Raw genomic sequence first — 18789 nt, forward strand, 5'->3', positions numbered from 1 at the left:
ACGGCATTTGCCACCTGCCCTATTGATGGCAAACCTACATGGCAAGCGGGGAAGAATTACAAAAGAAGAAGAAGAAGAAAAGGTGCTGGTGTGAGAATATTCTGACAGGCATGCAACACGTGAGGCTGCCTTATACACAAAGTTACAACACTGCTCCATCTCGTTCAGTTCTATCTACACCAACTGGAAGTTTTGGACAAAGGTCTCTCCCACCTCTACCTGGAGTTAAGATGCCGGGGTTTGAGACTGCATGCAAAGCAGAAGAAGAAGAGTTTGGATTTGATATCCCGTTTTATCACTACCCTACGGAGTCTCAAAGTGGCTAACAATCTCCTTTCCCCTCCTCCCCCACAAGAAACACTCTGTGAGGTGAGTGAGGCTGAGAGACTTCAGAGAAGTGTGACTGGTCCAAGGTCACTCAGCAGCTGCACGTGGAGGAGTGGGGAATCGAACCCGGTTCACCAGATTACGAGTCCACTGCTCTTAACCACTATACCACACTGACTCTCAAGCTGAAGCTCTACCCCTAAGCTAAATGTTGAGATTGCCCTTCAATGTTTATCACCTAGATTGGAGACCAAGCAGGCGTACCCTGGAATATATAGATCTTAATGAGTAAAGTTGCTTAACAGACACTGGTGACCACTTGGTGTTCCAAGAGATAATTATGATGGTAATAGGTAAAAGAAGGATCTTGACAAGCTGGAATGTGTGTCGAGGACGATCAGAATTATAAAGGGTCTGGAAACTAAGCCTTATGAGGACTGGCTGAGGGAGTTGGGTATGTTGAGCATGGCTGAGAGAAGACTTGAGAGGAGATATGATAGCCATCTTCAAATACTCAAGGGCCGTCACATGGAAAATGGAACAAGCTTGTTTTCTCCTGCTCGGGAGGGTAGGACCCATACCAATGGATTCAAGTTGCAAGAAAGTAGATTCCAAATCAACATGAGGAATATTTTTCTGATGCGAAGAGTCATTCAAAGGTGTCTGGTTGTGCTGCAGCAGATGCACCATGGTGTTTTCTCTTCTCTTCACTCCTCCCAGCAATCATTCCTCCTCTCGTCACTGCGATGGGTACATGACCTGACTGTCTGTCTCCAGGTACTGTGGTCATCTGCAAGGGATTCACAGCATGGTGAGGTTGATGTTGCCAGCCTTCATGCCTTCATGTCACACTTGGAGACATTTTTGTAGCGCAGAGTTGGTCTGCCAACGGGTTCGGTGCCTGAAGCTAGCTCTCCATAGAGCATATCCTTGGGAATCCTGGCATCTTCCATTCTGTGGACAGGACGAGGCTGTGTAATATACATTTAAGTAATATGCAAAACTGTGTATTCCTTAAAACTTTATACAAAAATGTGTATATCAGGAGAAATTAATACACAAATGCTGGTGGATTTTCTTGAGGATAAGGGGGGGGGGGGGAGTTTGCAGATTGCCGCAAAATGTGAAGAGCTGAAATTAAGAATGGAAAGAAACACCTAAACCTGAAAGAAGGAATATTCGTCTATCCCAAATTGCATCCTAGCCGCAATCTCTGTTCTGCCCAGCCAAAGGACACAACATTGAGAAGCCTCCATGACCACACTTCCCACGATGGGCTCAGTGGTCTGGATGCACCAATCCCTCCCTGGCTAGTGTGGTTCAGACAGGGAAGCCACTAATGCCTCTTCGCTCCTGGACCCAGGAGTCTTAATGCCTATTGATCCACCAAGTGGCAGGGTGTCGGGTGTCTGCCCCCTGGTACCCATGGTGGTTCACCTCATTGGTTGCAATTGCAGCAGGTCTGCCTGTCAGGGGCCCCAGATAGAGAACAATTGCCCACTTGTGGCCAACACCACAGGGAAACAAAGGAGGACAATGATTTATGCATGAAAAGTCTAGGGTGGCCATGTACCCCACTTTACAGAGGATGGTTCTCTGCCTGAAATAGAGTTAGATGGATCAGCCTTTTTCAGGTCTGTATTTGGTGCATGTTCAGACAGAAGTCTGTTCTGTCTATGCATTGATCTATTATATTTTGGGGAGGGGAGGGAAATCAGCACAAAAATTCATGTTTAAATATTCTTTAAAATACTTATTTAAATATGGATTTTATCACAAAATATATATTTGACCTCAATGTATTTGTAAAGCTAATTTCCCCTAAAACATGCATTTAATGCATTTTAAATGCATGTTTGCACAATTTTTTGAGCCAAGAAAAATATTGCAAATGAGCAGCGTGAAATCTGAAGGATAACTTCATTCCAATTTGCACATCAGTCCAGGTGGTGCAGATCAGGTCAGTCTTCATCAAAATTCACTGAAATGTAATTCTTCAAGCATCCCTAAGGTTATCAGAACACAATCCTTTATCTGTTTGAAGAGTTCTCAGTCAGTTCATTCATACTACTTCAGTTCTCATTCCAATAAAAACAAGAGCAAAACAAAACACAAACCAATAAACCCCACTCAAAATAAGTACTCCATAAAACCCATACAATTTATAAATAAAAGTTTTGGGGGTTTTTTAAGGGAGAGGGAAGAAACTACCTGATTCTGGCAGCTGAATTAATTGCTTTACTGGGTGCTTTTTCTGATTCATGTTTTAAAAGCTGCTGCTATTCATTTTAAAAGTTTTTAATACTTGTTTTTCTCATTTTATTGGTTGAATTGATTGTTGTGAACTGCCCTGGAGGAATGATAGAATAAAAAAAAATCATATAAATAAGGAATAAATAAACAATGACATTGTAGAAAGTGTTCCTGCTCCTGCCTGGTAAGGACACTCCCCCTCCGACTTCATACCTTTCCATCTCCTAAACAGCTGCTGCTGAGGTCCAAGGGGATCTGCAGAACAGCATGCAATATAGCTCACAGGTGATTGGTGAAATGGGGTCCATCACCCTGCCACCATTGGCTACAACCCAATATTTTAAATTTTTCAGATCACATCATCTTTTTTATAGTTACGATTACATTGTTCTGTGTGTGTGTTTGTTTTAAATTTCTGGCCTACAACAGCCTTTACCAACCTGGTGCCCTCCTCCAGATGTTTTGGACTACAACTCCCATCAGCCCCAGAAGATTGGAATTAGGTGGAAACTCTCAGAGAGGTTGCACTTCCCCTGAAGGAACAAGAAGTCACTGGTATCCTGATGGCCCTTGTGGCTAAGAGGGCTTTTAAGTGGGTTTGCCAGCTTTGACCATTACTAGGCTAGGATAACTTGGTCCCGGTAGTTCATGCTGTAATGACCTCTCATCTGGATTACTGTAATGTGCTTTACATGGGGCTACCCTTGAAGACAATGGTGTGTCCTATTGAGTTCTACCTCCTGCAAGCCCTCTGGAATGAAGTAATAACCAGGTATCTGTTTTAAATACCGTCTTCATCAATAGACGGCTTTCCTCCCACTTTTCTAAAGGACTTTTTATTATCATCATCCCCTTTAAACTTCCTCTATTGAGTTTTCCAATTGGCTCCGTTAACCAAGCATTCTGGCTCCTGCAGAGGGTGGCCTGTTAGCATTGCATTATAAGGCCCAATATCTATTATTCATTGGGAATTTAAAAGCAATCAAAAGGCACTCTGGGTCACTTTGCTATTAAAGCAATCTTCTGCTGCCAATGCCAAGTTTTCTCTCTCACTTAAAATACATTAATGACCCATTACAGGGACGGGATCTGAAGCAGGACTTATATATAGGAATGTCTTTGGAGATTTTGAAAAAGATATAAACAAACAGTCTCATTTTAATGTGTTCATTAAGGAGGATTTGAGAGGGACGAGGGACAAGGTATTTTCTGCCCCTGAGTTCCCAGGGGGGACAGGGATATAGGGGGAATGTCTGACTAGGGGTGACATTTCCTTATAGCCATGAATAATTTGAAGTTTTATTGGAGGGATAATGAGTCCCATGGACTGCAAGAAGATCAAACCTATACATTCTTAAGGAAATCAGCCCTGAGTGCTCACTGGAAGGACAGATCCTGAAGCTGAGACTCCAATACTTTGGCCACCTCATGAGAAGAGAAGACTCCCTGGAAAAGACCCTGATGCTGGGAAATATGGAGGGCACAAGGAGAAGGGGACGACAGAGGACGAGATGGTTGAATAGTGTTCTTGAAGCTACCAGCATGAGTTTGACCAAACTGCGGGAGGCAGTGGAAGACAGAAGTGCCTGGTCCATGGGGTCACGAAGAGTCGGACACGACTAAATGACTAAACAACAACAACAGGGAGGGAGAGTCACCAAGTCCCAGAAAAACAGAGCCAGGGTTATAAATAAATAAATAAATAAATAAATAAATAAATAAATAAATAAAAGTCGCCATTTGTCCTCAGAAAATGTTTTGATTTAAAAGAATTAGAGCAAATATGCTGTCTCCAATTTCTCAATTTACACATCATATATATATATATATTCCAAATTTTTCAGTAAACATGGAAGATCACATTCATATAGGGTTGCCATATTTTGAAAACGGCCTTCCCGGACAGAACTACCTTTTATGTGGAGGCTGCAGCCAAGCAAAGGTTTCTTCTCCCACTGTTGCCCTGCTCTGGCCGCGCAGTTTGCTGTGACCAGCAAGGTCGGGCCTGGGATTGGGCCCAGCCAGGGAGGCTCATCACTCTCCAGCCTCTCTGCTCCTGCCTGGCCCTTCCCCAGCAACATCAGCGGCCCCCAACAGCTGCACCAGAGGGGACGCAGGTGGCAGCTGCTGCAGCTGCCTCAGTGGTGGCTCCACAGCCTCTCCAGTCCTGCCTGGGCCTTGCCCTCCATTGCAGCTTGAGCAGCCGTTGGGGGCCACTTCTTTGGGGGAAGACATGGTTGTTAAATTATAGAGCTTTGAACGTAAGGTGCAAGGTGCAGATGTGGCCTTTTACTTGGAGGCTTATGACTTAAGAAGAAGAAGAAGAAGAAGAAGAAGAAGAAGAAGAAGAAGAAGAAGCAGCCTTGTTAAATTTCCGAAGCCATCATCATATGGATTTTTTATTAGGATCAAGATAGATAGGTAAGTAAGTAAGTAAGTAAGTAAGTACATAGCTATTTGCATTACCCAACATAAGTTAAGACAGTGTGAGAGCTTTTACATGACACAGAAATTTTCCTCGGGCTGGTTGAAGGGGAAGGCAGGGAAGAGAGATTATTTCTGAGGAAAGGCATGATTTGTCTGCTTGACTGATTTGAGTCTTAAAACAAAATTCTGTGGTGTGTCTAAATTAAGCTGATTGGCACAAAGCTCATCATTTGGGCATCCAGACATGTAAATCATTTCTGCAAAACTTAGAAGCCAGCAAATGGGTCCTGCCCAGCAGCTGTGGAGACATGGCTTGGATTTTGTCTCCTGTTTTTGCTTGGGCAGGTGTGAGGAACCTCTGTCCCTCCAGATGTTGCTATTGGCCATGCTTGCTGAGGCTGATGGGAATCAGTGTACAACAATATCTGAAGGACCAAAGGTTCCCCAAAAGCAAGGGGAGGCAAGGAGCCTGTTCAAATAGTTCAAGATGCAAGTTAAAAGGGATCAGTGCCAGTGTGGTGTAGTGGTTAAGAGCGGTAGTCACGTAATCTGGGGAACCGGGTTCGCTTCCCCGCTCCTCCACATGCAGCTGCTGGGTGACCTTGGGCCAGTCACACTTCTTTGAAGTCTCTCAGCCCCACTCACCTCACAGAGTGTTTGTTGTGGGGGAGGAAGGGAAAGGAGATTGTTAGCCGCTTTGAGACTCCTGAAGGGGAGTGAAAGGCGGGATATCAACTCCAAACTCTTCTTCATCATCATCATCATCAATGGAAATATGAGGAACAGCATTTACTGATGTGAAGACCACTTCCAGGCCTGCTCTAGTGGAACTTCTCTCTCTCTCTCTCTCTCTCTCTCTCTCTCACACACACACACACACACACACACACACACACACCTACTCTCAAGTGCCCTCTGGAAAGGATCCTGATGGGTTTTTTTAAATAAAATAATGATGATGATGATGATGATGATGATGATGATGTGTGTTTTCACTAGCACAAGGGCTTGTGCACTAGCAGATGGATGAGTTTTTAATGTTGCACAACACATGAATGAGTCCAAGGTAAAGGCTAGCTGGAAACCCGTGCAAAAGATTGTGCAATCTGTCATGCAACAAAGTTACAGTACCAGCAACCTGCTTATGCATTCACTTGTACAACAATGTTCCACTGATGCAAAACACTGGAACAAGTATACTGCTAAGTGGCTTTAACTTAGCACTACACTGGATGCCACCCAAATATCTGAACCTTACATGTAAGCCACCTTGACAGGATTTCTATCTGAAAGGCAAGGTATAAATCAGGGGTCAGCAACCTCAGGTCGTTTAACTGGCCCATGGACCCCCGCCGCCCGCTCGGTCGGCTCCCGTGCACCACATTAAACTGGTGCGGAGCAGAGCAGGGACTGCCTTCCACGACAGTGGCTGGCTTCCCATTGGCTGCAGGAAGCTCTTGCAGCCAATGGGAAGCTGCACACGCTTCCTCCATGCCGGAAGGAGCACTGGAAATAGTGTTTGCGCATGCGTCTGCGGGACCGTTAACCGGCCCAAGCCACAAAAACTTTGCCAACCCCTGGTATAAATAATTGGAACAAACAAACTTTTTTCTAAGAAACAAAGAAATAAAAAGTATTAAAAGCAGCACAATTTTATTGCTTTAACTGTTTTGTTATTGGTTTTTAATTTGACGTTTGCTATCAATTATGTATTGATTTTTTTAGAGTTTTAAATTTCTTAGAAGCCATTTGGGCATTAAGTAAGCCATTACTGTTTTTTACCTTAAAATAGAAAGGGAACTTGTGGGGAGGCGGGGGGAACCTCACTTAGCAGAAGCAGTGGACAGGATCATTGTCAGGCGTGGATCCCACTGATCCCAGGAGCTAACAAGGAAGTTGAGACAATGTGTGCTTGCACGAGCAATATGCTGGTGGCCAACCACAGGTGGGAAAAAACCCCAACATCGTCAAAGGGAAGGAAAACCAAAGTGCACAGCCACAGGACCTGAGGCAGACGTTGCAAACTGTTTCCGAAATCCTGTCTCACCGCATGGTTGGTAAACGAGAACAAAGACAGTGGCTGTTGTTTGGAGTTCCTCTATGCAGAGTTAAAGGCAGGTAGCAAGGGCAGCGGTCTCCTTTGGTCCCAGCCAGGATGGGGAGGGAAATACCAGAGAAAGGGCATTTCACCATTTTGTAGCAAGAAATCCAGGTTTGCTAGGAAGTGCATCAACTCCAAGCTTTGGGCTCTGACTGAGGGTTGCATCTAACTAAGACTACAATCCTAACCACACTTACGTCTCATGGAATTCGGCAAGGACTTCTGAGCAGACATAGGTCATGCCTACACTTTCCATTAAAAGCAGTATTATGCCACTTTAACAGCCATGTTCCTCCCCAAAAATCAAGGTCCTATTTTTCAGTGGCATCAAGGGCAAAAGCTGTCACCATGGTTTGTGAGCTGGGGAAGTACCATATTTTTTGCACCATAACACTCACTTTTTTCCTCCCAGAAAGTAAGGGGAAATGTCTGTGCGTGTTATGGAGGGAATGCCTACGGATGACGGGGGGATCTGCTGCAGTCATGAGCAGAGGATCCATGGTTCCCCTTCCTTCCCTCCTCCGTGGCTCGCTTTGAAACAGCAAAGCGGGAGAAGAGCCGCTGAGTGAGGAGGAGAGAGAGACAGAGAGCCTGCTTGCTTTAAAGGAGCAAAGCGGGAGAGGAGAGGAGCCGCTTACACAAGTGTAAGTGGCTCCTGTCTGGTTGGCTCCTTTAAAGCAAGCAGGCTCTCTGTCCCTCTCTCCTCCCCACTCAGCTCGCTACATAGCAGCAAAGTTTTTCAGCTCGCTAAGCCGGGGATGAGCGGGGAGGAGGGAGAAAAGCAGAGCCTGCTTGCTTTAAAGGAACAAAGTGGGAGAGGAGAGGAGCCTTCTCCCCTTATACCCCTCTTCTTCATTATTAGCAGCATCCTTCTCCACCCACCCCACGCGTGCTCCTTGTCCCTTGAATGCTTTTCCTTCCCTCCCCACTTAAAACGTGGTTACAAAGCACGGATCCACATGGATCCTCAGGATTTTTGCATTGGGCTACTCCAAACTCACAGTCAGATCACATGTCTGTGGCCACAGCATGAACCACAAAAATCATACATCCACTGTTTTGTTTAGAATATTTTTTTTCTTGTTTTCCTCCTCTAAAAACTACGTGCGTGTTATGGTTGGGTGCGTGTTATAGAGCGAAAAATATGGTATACAGAGTTTGATGGAAAGAACAGGAAAACAACAGCGCCACCTAGACGCAATTGGCAGTATTGTGGCTGAATGCATCAGGTTAAACGATAAAAGAGATTTCAAACATATGAAGATGACTTCTACTGAGACTGGCTCTTCGTCCACCTGTCCACATTTTCGCATTTTCTTGTCACTTTTTAAAAGCTTTTTGTGAAAAATTCATCACCATTTTAGTGTGAATTTCTCCTAATATACACATTTTTGTATGCAATCTTGCCTAACAAACATATTTTTCGAAAGTGGCTTCCCCTAGTACCTATTACAATGCATTTTTGCATGTTATTTTCACCAGTACATGGATATATTTGGCTGTAGAACCATACTGCAAGATTCAGAGAAACGTGAACTGCATTTCCTTTCGTGTGTGTTATTTTGGACAGTGCAAATTATGTAAAGTGCCTTTAAATGAGAACTGAATCAAATGTCTTCCCCAAATGGACCCCACAAATTGACCTACTGTTTTCCCAAGACCTACTGAGAAGCCCAGCCAGATGGGCGGGGTATAAATAATAAATTATTATTATTATTATTATTATTATTATTATTATTATTATTATTATATTGAGCAACTCTCATCCCCCCTCGAAAGAAAAGAATGCTACTGAAACTTCCCCCAGAAGCTCCTTTGTTCAGGACAAGGCATGTTGGCTGCCTACAGCCAGACAAACATTGTTAATTATTACAGTAGTTAAGGAGAATTTAAAAAACAAAACAAAAAATGAAGAGACAGGGGGAAACCCACATCCAGATGGCACCAGCATTACGGGGCAAAGTTATTGCTCCCCTTGTATGCTCCAGTTCCTGAGTAAGCCACCATTGGCAATTTCTGTTATAATTAACGTCTTTAGGGCTAATGGGATTTCGGTCCCTTGGATAAAAGGTGCATTGTTTGCAACAGTAACTCCTGGGGTTTCTGCCATCCAGGCTGAGGTTAGAATGACCAGGAAATCTTAACTTTCATCTACCATTAGAGTCAAAGTGGCAGTTATATCCCCGGAAATTAAACCACTCGCTGCAGTGAAGTTTTAATGTCTGTGGCTGCATTTGACATCTCATGACTTATGGGACAGGGCAGTTCTTTTTCTCCTGGACTTTAAGCGTCTTCTTGGTCTTAAGAGCTACATCTGCACCAAGATGACTCTCAGATTGGCATTTTAGGGGCTGCCCTCTGCTAAAAGTCGCTGTATCTATACACAAGTTGACAGGCCAATAGACAGTGCAGCTCCAGGTCTGGGGAGTTGGGGGGAAAAGGGACTCTGTGATGCTGCAACCCGACATACACTTGATAGAGCAATCCTGACTTCTCCCAGAGCCCAGCATCCACAGCCCTCCCAGTAGCTGGGATGGAAGATGAGGGGCAGGGAGATCATTAGGCCAGCCTAGACCTAATTCAGGCCCAATGCCATTATGTTGTGGCCGTGGGGTTGGCTGGGGATCCAGTGGATCCCAGGCTTGCTCAGCCCCCCACCCCACCCCGAAAGCTCTGTTTCAGGGCTTTGTCTCAGTATAAGGATCCCAAAGTGATACCTCGATTGAGGGCTGGCAGAGATACTTCTGCCCAATCCAATCTTCAGCCTCCCCTGCCCAGTCCAGCGGCATAGGAGTCAAATCCTAGGGGCTAAGGTCTCTTCGTCCCCACCAATAGCATATTTCAGGGGGCCAGCCCCCTCCCCAAGTTGAAGGGCACTGCCATTCAAATCATGTGTGTGTGCCATATCATGCGATTAATTACGTGGGGCAGGGCTTACCTAGCCCCCCATATTTTATTCAAGTTAGCACCCCTGCCCAGCGCTAAGGAGGTTTGGAAGTGAGCAAGCATGCATGGGATCATAAAATTGTAGAGTTGGATGGGACCCTGAGGATCATCAAGTCCAACCCTCTGCAATGTAGGAATATGCAGCTGCCCTATATGGGGATCAAACCTGCAACCTCGGTGTTTAGGACTGTGTTGAGAATAAAATGTGGTGGTGGAGGAGGAGGAGGAGGAGGAGGAGGAGGAAGAAGAAGAGAACTGTATGGGCCATCCGTGGGGTAGGACAGAAATACCTAACAGGAGAAGTGCCCTTCCCACCATTGATGAAGTTCACTGTCCTCCTGCCCTCCACCATGCAACCATATGCTTTTAAATGCTTTTCCATAAGCCCCAACTCCTTTCTTCTACCCAGATAAAAATACTGGAAAAGACTGGATTGAAGACGAGAATGAAGGACGTTGATTGTTCCTGGAGAAGCAACATCTTAGATTCCATGAGGCGACAAGAAGCTGTGCTGTGGAGGGATTTCGCTTCCATCCTTACAGCATCTGAGATACCTACAGAAGCCACAATGTGCCCTTAATCCCACAACAAAATCAAATCAAAGAGCAATTAATATCCTGATACCTGTGGCCAGCCAGCCAAAGTGGTATAGAGCTGATGATTTCTTTTTCCATTTTACTTCAACTGTGGTTACTTACTTCTCTGTTTCCCCCCCAGCCCTTCTCTGGGCAAGTGGTTTTAGGGGCACCAAAGTTCACTTTTGTGGGTAACCTGCACTCTTAGCTGTTGATTTAATTAACTCAGGCTTCTGAGCTGCTTGACCATATCAGCTCCAGCGGGGCGAAATGATTCCAGGCATAAAATGGATTTATCACTTACAGAATATTCCAGAAGGACACTAGAGGGTGGGGACATATGTGTTTGCATATTTTGATGTGGACAAAGCTATAAAATATAATATCTACAATCCTCAATATTATATATGCACAGAGAGAAATTATTTGGGCTGCAAGTGCAGAGGTGTAACATTTCAAGAACTGACTTTCTGGTCATATCCATGCACCATACATTTAAAGTACAGTTCCCAGGATTCTTTGGGCATAGCCATGGGTCTTTTAAGCCCATGATGTCTCCTAAAGATCCTGAGAACTGTAGTTTGATAAGGGCGCTGGGAACTGCGACTCTGTGAGGGATAAACATCAGTACCCCCAAGATTATTTAAGGGAAGCCAGATATGAGCACAGTTAATCTGCTTTAAATGTGCTATAAATGTATAGCAATCTCAGTGTGTATCTTTGTCAGTTCCAGGGCAAGCGTGGGTTCTGCACATTTTCAGCATGGTTCAGTTGGAATCAGGGGGAAAGCAACAGTGAAGAGTGCCTATTGGCTAGCACCCATGATGTTCCTGCTATTTAGGACTTCTTGTTCTGAAAACAGAACTGTATTGGCAAGGCTCCAGGGGCGTAGGAAGGGAGGTGCAGGGGGGCCCCGGGTGTCATCCTTGAGGGCAATGGCAAAATGGCACACCGCGGGGGTGGCACTTACCGTGGGGCCTAGCCTGCAGCGTGCCTGAGCCATGCATCTCTCCTGGGAGTGACGCAGTGGTTCGGGGCCCCGCGCTGCCCAAAACGGCAGTGTGGGGCTTGTGTCCGCCAGGTGGACTCCATGGGCAGTTTGCCGCACCACTCCCCTGGGTGGCTCGCCGCGCCATCCCTGTACACGGATCGCCAGAGCACCCCTGTGGGCAGCTCGCACCCACCCACACCGCTCTGGGTGCCAGAGCAGCTAGCTACACCCCTGCAAGGCTCTTCTCATTTTAGCAGAACAACACCATGTCTTATTTGTCATGACCTAAAACGTTCTACTTATTAAAATATGCTTGTAATCCATTTACAGCCGTACCTTGGAAGTCAAATGGAATCCATTCTGGAAGTCCGTTCGACTTCCAAAACATTCGGAAACCAAAGCGTGGCTTCTGATTGGCTGCAGGAAGTCGCAGAAGCCCTGTCAGACGTTCAGGTTCCAAAGAATGTTTGCAAACCGAAACACTCACTTCTGGGTTTGCAGCATTCAGGAGCCAAAATGTCTAAATACCAAGGCATTTGGGATCCAAGGTACGACTGTATACTCTTACTGATGGTGGCTGTCCCCAAAATTGTTGCTCTAAATTCTACTCAGAGTAGATGCATTGAAATTAATAAATCTAAGTTAGTCATTTCCATTAATTCCAATAGGTCTAGGAGTAAAATTAACATTTGCTAAAACCCTTTATTTCATTTGTTGTTTCATGTCGTCATTTCCTCTACAAAATTCATCCCACTGTTTTAAAAGCCAAGTGGTGTTTTTTTTCTTTAGAGGAAAGATTTGCTGGAGAAACATATCTGTCCTAAAATCTATTATGAAATGGTTCTCAATGAGCAAATAAAATGGCAGGCTATGCATTCTGTGGTATCCTAGAGTTCACATGCATGCTTTTTACATGGATGTGTGCTAGAGACAAGAATGCATCCACTCTCCATTCATAGGCTCATTTGCACGTAATGCTAAGCCAAATCATGGCTTAGGAAGAATCCTAAGTTATAGCCTCCACCAAAGAATTATAGTCTCCACCTAAGGAGCCGCTGTTTGGTGATGATACTGAGCATTCTGTTAGAGACCCCCCTCTCTCTCAACATCTCAGTAATATTTGGCCATTATAAACACTTTGGAGTTTTCAAAGGGTTTCATTATCTCACTAATGCTCATAACAGCCCTCCAGGGCAGGCCAGTGTCTTTATCTCCCTATTACAGGTGGAAGGATGGGACTGATTGCTTAAGATCAACTAGTGAGTTCACAGGGGCGAGATTCAGACTTAGGATTTCCTGCTTTATAGTTCAGCCTCTTAATCACTACATTTCACTAGCTCTCAATCAGCTATCTGGCATAGTTATAAGGCAGCCATATATATTTACAGACTGGCTCTAGATGAGAGTGCCTCTGAGCATATGCAAAACCCTCTCCTCCTCCTCAGGCTAGCCCCTGTGGGCTTCAGGCTGCCTGAACCTTCACCATCCTTCTGTTAGCATGTGCCAGACCCAGTGAACACAGCCCCTTTCTTTCAAAGATACCACACATCAACCCCCTTCCAAAAACTCCCCAATTTCCTTTATTCCCTTTAGAAAACTCTTTAAACTTTTCCTCGGTTGCTAAAGCCAGGCTTGTTTGTTCAGCTCCGTCTCTGCCTTTTAAGAAAGCTCACTGAAATCTACATCGATTTGTTATTTATCTAACTGCCAACAAAGACGGCCAAAAAAAAAGTCATAATTCTAGGCACTGGGGAGATTGAATTCCTGTATCACTGTTAGCTACATTAACTTGCTTCCTGGATCTCAATTCAATTAGGACAGCATTCCCTAGCATTAATAAATCAATACGGATGCCATTTTGATACATATATTTGAATGTCTTTCATTATATACTACAGGGGCAAGGATTAGAGTTGAAGGCGAAGTTAATGGGACATGACAAGGCAGATCAGGTTCGGTAGGTAGAGCTTTGGAGCCGTTAGCTGTAATTGCTTTCTGTTGCAAAAGATTGTGCCAATGATACACTGGAGCTGTTTAACAGGAATGGCGCAAGCCAGGATCCCCAACAGGACAGGAGAGAAACCAGCAGGTGAAGCTTCTTTCACCAGACCCTCCAATTGTCCCTATTTTCCAGGGACAATCCCAGATTTACAGAAGCTGTCCTGGTTTCCGATTTGACCCTAGAATGTCTCACTTTTCCTTAGGATGTCCTTTTTTCTCTATGCATTGGAGAAATGCAGCCCTCCAAGCTTGTCTATCTGGCCCTCAGAACAGGCCACACCCTTCACTGACCCTGCTTCATTGAATGCTTATGCCTGGCAGAATGTGTCCTTGACCTCCAGTAATGTTTTTTGCTTGCCTTCATGGAGGATAGAGAGGAATGGTTGAGTATGTATGTGTAGAAGCTAGACCACTCTACAACAGTGATATTTATATTTGCTGCCCTGCCTACTTTTGCCTCTGGCTCTGCCAACCAATGGCATGTGGCCCTCAGAAGATTGCCCTGAACAGAATGTGGTGCTCTGGCTGAAAAGGGTCCTCCAGCCCTTCCATAGGTCAAAGGGGTAGCGGTCTTCCAGCACCAGGGCTGGCACCACGAGCTGGCACTGATGGGCACTAGCTGACTGTACACATTGAGCAGAGTCCCCCGGGACCTGCTCCACCTCTTCACGCTTCCAACCTGCTTGCTTGTCTGCTCACCTCTCACTCTGGCCCAGACAGCAGTGGTGGTGAGAAGGAAGAGCAGGAGGCAATGCCACCTGCTCGGTGTTGGGAGATTCCATTCCACCTTTTGTTGCAGACATGGGATTGTTGCGTGTCACATGTCTGTTTACTTTCCAGCACAGATTGCTGGGTCCCGTGAGCGGAACTTCCACTCTGCGTATTGCTTTTTTTAGTCTCTCTTAGAAGACAGCAAGGAGAGAGGACATGTTTCTTTGTTCTGATTTATATAAAAGAAATCCGTAGTTTTAGTATGTCTCCACGGCCTCAGCCTTTCTGTTGTGCAGTTTACGCTGCTACATATAGTGTGCTCAAGGCAGCAAGCTTGAGTCGCTGATTTACGTCAGAGCCAGAGGTTGATGAATCTCCGCAGCGTGATGGCCGAGAGGGAGACGTTCCAGCTGGGGGCTAGCCAGCTGGCCTTTCGACCCCCGGATGCTGACACTCACTCCTTGGGTCTCTCCCTGGCAGGCAAGCAAGTGAAGGTGTCAGAGGAGCAGCAGCAGCAGCTGGTGATAATGGCAGCGGGGTAGTAGATTCACTGAGAAAGGGGGGAGCATGGGAAGTGTCTTGCTGGAAGGACCCTCTAAAATCTGGAGTCAGCACTGCATAAGAACTTATGAAAAGCCCTGCTGGATCAGGCAAAAAGACCCTTCTAGCCCTACATTTTGTTCTCACAGTGGCCAACCACATGCCTCTTGGAAGCCTGCAAAGGAGGATGTAATAGCACTCTGCCCAGCAACTGACATTCAGAGGCATACTGAGTGAAGGACAGATAAATATTATCATTATTATTGCTGCTGCAGACAACTCCCAATTTACACAGGGGTTATGTTCCAAGGCACCGCGTGTTTATGTATATTTGAAACACCATCAAAAAAAGCCTGGAAACACTCTCTAAACCACTTGAAACCTTTGCAAAACCCTTTAAAAAACCAGCAGCATTTTACCAAACACCAAACTCCACTACAATTGTTCCCTCCAAACTTCCTTGCTCAAGCCTGTACTCTCCACAGACCTCAACCATTGGTGCAAGGGTTCCTGGGATTGCACTTGCAAAGGCTTGTAGGATTGCTAGGCACTGTTTTCACACCTTTTTGCCCTTTCTGGGCTCTTTTAGGGCCGTTTTTGCCATTTGGAAGGTCACCTCTGGGTTCAGTGTGATGCGCATGTGCACGATCATGTGTCAATGGGAAGCGTGTAAATTGGTTGTTGCGTGCAGGGCTTTTTTTTCCAGCCACAACTCTCCAGAACGGCGTTCCAGTACCTCTCAGCTGAGCCCTGGTAGTGTGGGAACAGACCTGACCAGGCCGGTAAACATCCTCTATGTGGTCCAGAGAGGGTCTTCTCATGAGCCTGAGGCACAACAGGGCTTTGCTGAGGCTCTTCAGTTTCCCAGCTAACAGCTGATGTGCGGGAAAGCTGCACCTCAGCTGAGCAAACCCCCAGCTGTTCTGGCTCACAGGAGCCAGAGAGGGCTTGGGTGAGGCCTCATTCAGCTGCTCTGAGGCACAGGAACCTCAGCGGAGCAGCCTCAACAAGCTTCTGGCTGGTGAGTAGACACACAAACCCTGGCCCCAGAGAGATCCTCTTTGGGCTCTAGGATGGGTCTTCTGAGAGAGGTGCATTCTGGCACCTTTTTCTCTAGAGGGAAAAAAAACCACTGGTTGCATGTATTATTAATTGGCTCTCCTCCTATTCAATTTGTCCTCACAACAACCCTGTGAGGTAGGTTAGTCTGCGAGTCACAAGGTCACCAGTTACAGATAGGTAGCCGTGTTGGTCTGCCATAGTCAAAATAAAAAAGTTCCTTCCAGTAGCACCTTAAAGACCAACTAAGTTAGTTCTTGGTATGAGCTTTCGTGTGCATGCACACTTCTTCTGTATCTGAAGAAGTGTGCATGCACACGAAAGCTCATACCAAGAACTAACTTAGTTGGTCTTTAAGGTGCTACTGGAAGGAACTTTTTTATTTTTATTAAGGTCACCAGTGAGATTCATGGCCAAGTAGAGATTCAAACCCAGGTCTCCTAAGTCCTAATTTAACACTTTTATGCATAGAATCAGATTAGTCAGTAGGGGAACCCACTGTAAGTACCCAACACAGAACCTAATTGCTCTAAAGCAGCTTTCCTCAATTTTGTGCCCTCCAGATGTTTTGCAAGACTACAACTCCCATCAAGCATCCAACATGGCTGATGGGAGCTGTAAAAAGGTAAAGGGACCCCTGACCATTAGGTCCAGCCGTGACTGACTCATCTCGCTTTATTGGCCGAGGGAGCCGGTGTGCAGCTTCCAGGTCATGTGGCCAGCATGACCAAGCTGTTTCTGGCGAACCAGAGCAGCGCACAGAAATGCCGTTTACCTTCCCGCCATAGCAGTACCTATTTATCTACTTGCACTTTGATGTGCTTTCGAACTGCTAGGTTGGCGGGAGATGGGAGCTGTAGTAAAAAATAAAAACAAAAACGTATCGAGAACATCATGCTGGCAAAGGCTGCTGTAAAAATTATCAGACACTTCAGACTGGCCCTTTGAATTCTCCTATTATAATAGAGAGCCTTGTAATGCCTCTGTGTCTCTACAGTTCTTAAGATCTCCCCATTTCAAATTGATTGGGACAGTCATGATTGCCAAGTGAGAAGCTCAAATCCTTGTTCCTTATGCATTCACTTTGCTGCTAGGTTCCTTAAGAAGATACGAACTGAGTCGTCCATCAACATGACTCCTGGAGACAATCAAATAGGCACCTTGCAAAATGCAGTATTCATCTCTTAAAGGTCTTAAAAGCATTTCTCAATTATGAATGGTCTGGAGGGAGTGATTCCTAGTGCATCTAGGGATAAATAAAGATGGAAAATAATAGCATATCAATAGTATTGCAACTTACCTTCTCTCTCGGCACATAGGGACATGCCTCATCCCACTTGTTCTCCAAGATTAGATAGACAAAAGATTACATTTAGGAGCTTGAAAATGCAATTATTGTCCATCTTCTTTGGGTAAAAAGTATTACAATTCAATCATGCTCCTTTTCTCTTGGAATCTGCCAGAGACAAAAACACCCCACAAATTTGTATCAGCAAGATCAAATCAAATCAAAAACAGCAAAAACATAAATAACGTTTTTGACCAAAAGAGAAAATTGAAGCAGAAGGCATGCATTACATTGCTAAGTTTTAGGTCCTGCAAGGAACAATATGCAAGGCACCCCTTACTTTTGAAAACATTATTCTTGTACAAATAAACTGGTGACCATAGGAAGCTGCCTTACACTTTTATTTTAGATCTTGTTGTGATTTATGTGAAAGTTTGGTTGTGCATTTGTTAATGTTTTCTTTATTGTTCACGACTACTTCTGTTATTCGAAGAGTCGGACACAACTAAACGACTAAACAACAACAACAACACTTCTGTTATGTTGCATTTATGTATTTTTTCATGTTGCAAACCGCCTTGAGCATGGTTTGAACTGTGGAAAGACGGCATACAAATAAAATTATGTATGTACAACTTTTGGACATTAACTCAGTATTGTCTACATTGACTGGCTGTGGCTCTCCAGGGTTTCAGGCAGGAAACTATTTCCAAGGCCTACCTGGATATTCAAGAATTGAACCTGGGACCTTCTGTATGCAAAGCAAATGTAGGGAATGTCGTCTCTTAGATATTCAGGGTCTGGGTCATTTACGGCTTTAACACTAACATGGGCTTCTTGAATTGGGCCGGGAATGAACTGGCAGCCAACGCAGCTGTTTTAAAACATGAGTGATATGAGTTCTAAATGGAACCCCAGACAGTAATCTGGATACTGCGTTTTGGACCAGTTGAAGTTAACGAGTTGTCTTCAAGAGCAGCCCCAGGTATAGCACATAGCAAAATGCATATATATTAGCATATAGAGATCTTCTACAAATTTGTATCCTCGCATGTTCTCCTTTCTGGTGATGCATAAGTGGCCACCTTGAAAGCATCTGCTATAGTCCTGGCTTACAGCTTGTCCCCATAAAATGTGTGCAAAGCCTCTCCACTGGAAGCTACTAGAAGTGGCTTGCTGGGTGCACTGGAGCCGCTGTGCCATCTTTCTGGCAGGTGGGTCACCATCACTTACTGGGAGGGAGAAAGGTGAGGTAGCAGGGAGGTGGGTGTGGTGCAAATGCCCAGCGGAGCCAACACACCAACAGAACCAATCCAGCGCTCCTGCTGGTGTTTTCCCACTGCAATAATATCTCTGCTGACTTAGAAGCTTTGGCTGAGAATCCTGCATTGCAAGGGGTTAGGCGTGATGGGCCTTGGAGTCCCTTCCAACTCTGCAATTCTAAGATTCTATGCCAGGGTTTGAACCAGTAGCCTTCTGCATGTGAGCAGATGATAAACCACTGAGCTCCGAGCCATTTCCTGCCTTGCTGTTGTTGTTGTTTTTAAATTGTGTGTGTGTGTGTGTGTGT

The 18789-nt window shown here is 45.2% G+C and overlaps 1 long non-coding RNA gene across 3 annotated transcripts in view; it reads right to left on the reverse strand.

The window, feature by feature from the left end:
- LOC310710843 overlaps positions 1-18789 on the reverse strand; it is a 60443-nt gene that overhangs the window by 12515 nt on the left and 29139 nt on the right. For all 3 annotated transcript variants that reach the window (XR_014528262.1, XR_014528263.1, XR_014528264.1), the window contains one exon: positions 17232-17387. This is a non-coding gene — a long non-coding RNA (uncharacterized lncRNA). The remainder of the gene's footprint in view (positions 1-17231; positions 17388-18789) is intronic.

Source organism: Podarcis liolepis (genome assembly GCF_965112155.1).
Source record: "Podarcis liolepis genome assembly, chromosome: 7".
NCBI lineage: Eukaryota > Metazoa > Chordata > Lepidosauria > Squamata > Lacertidae > Podarcis > Podarcis liolepis.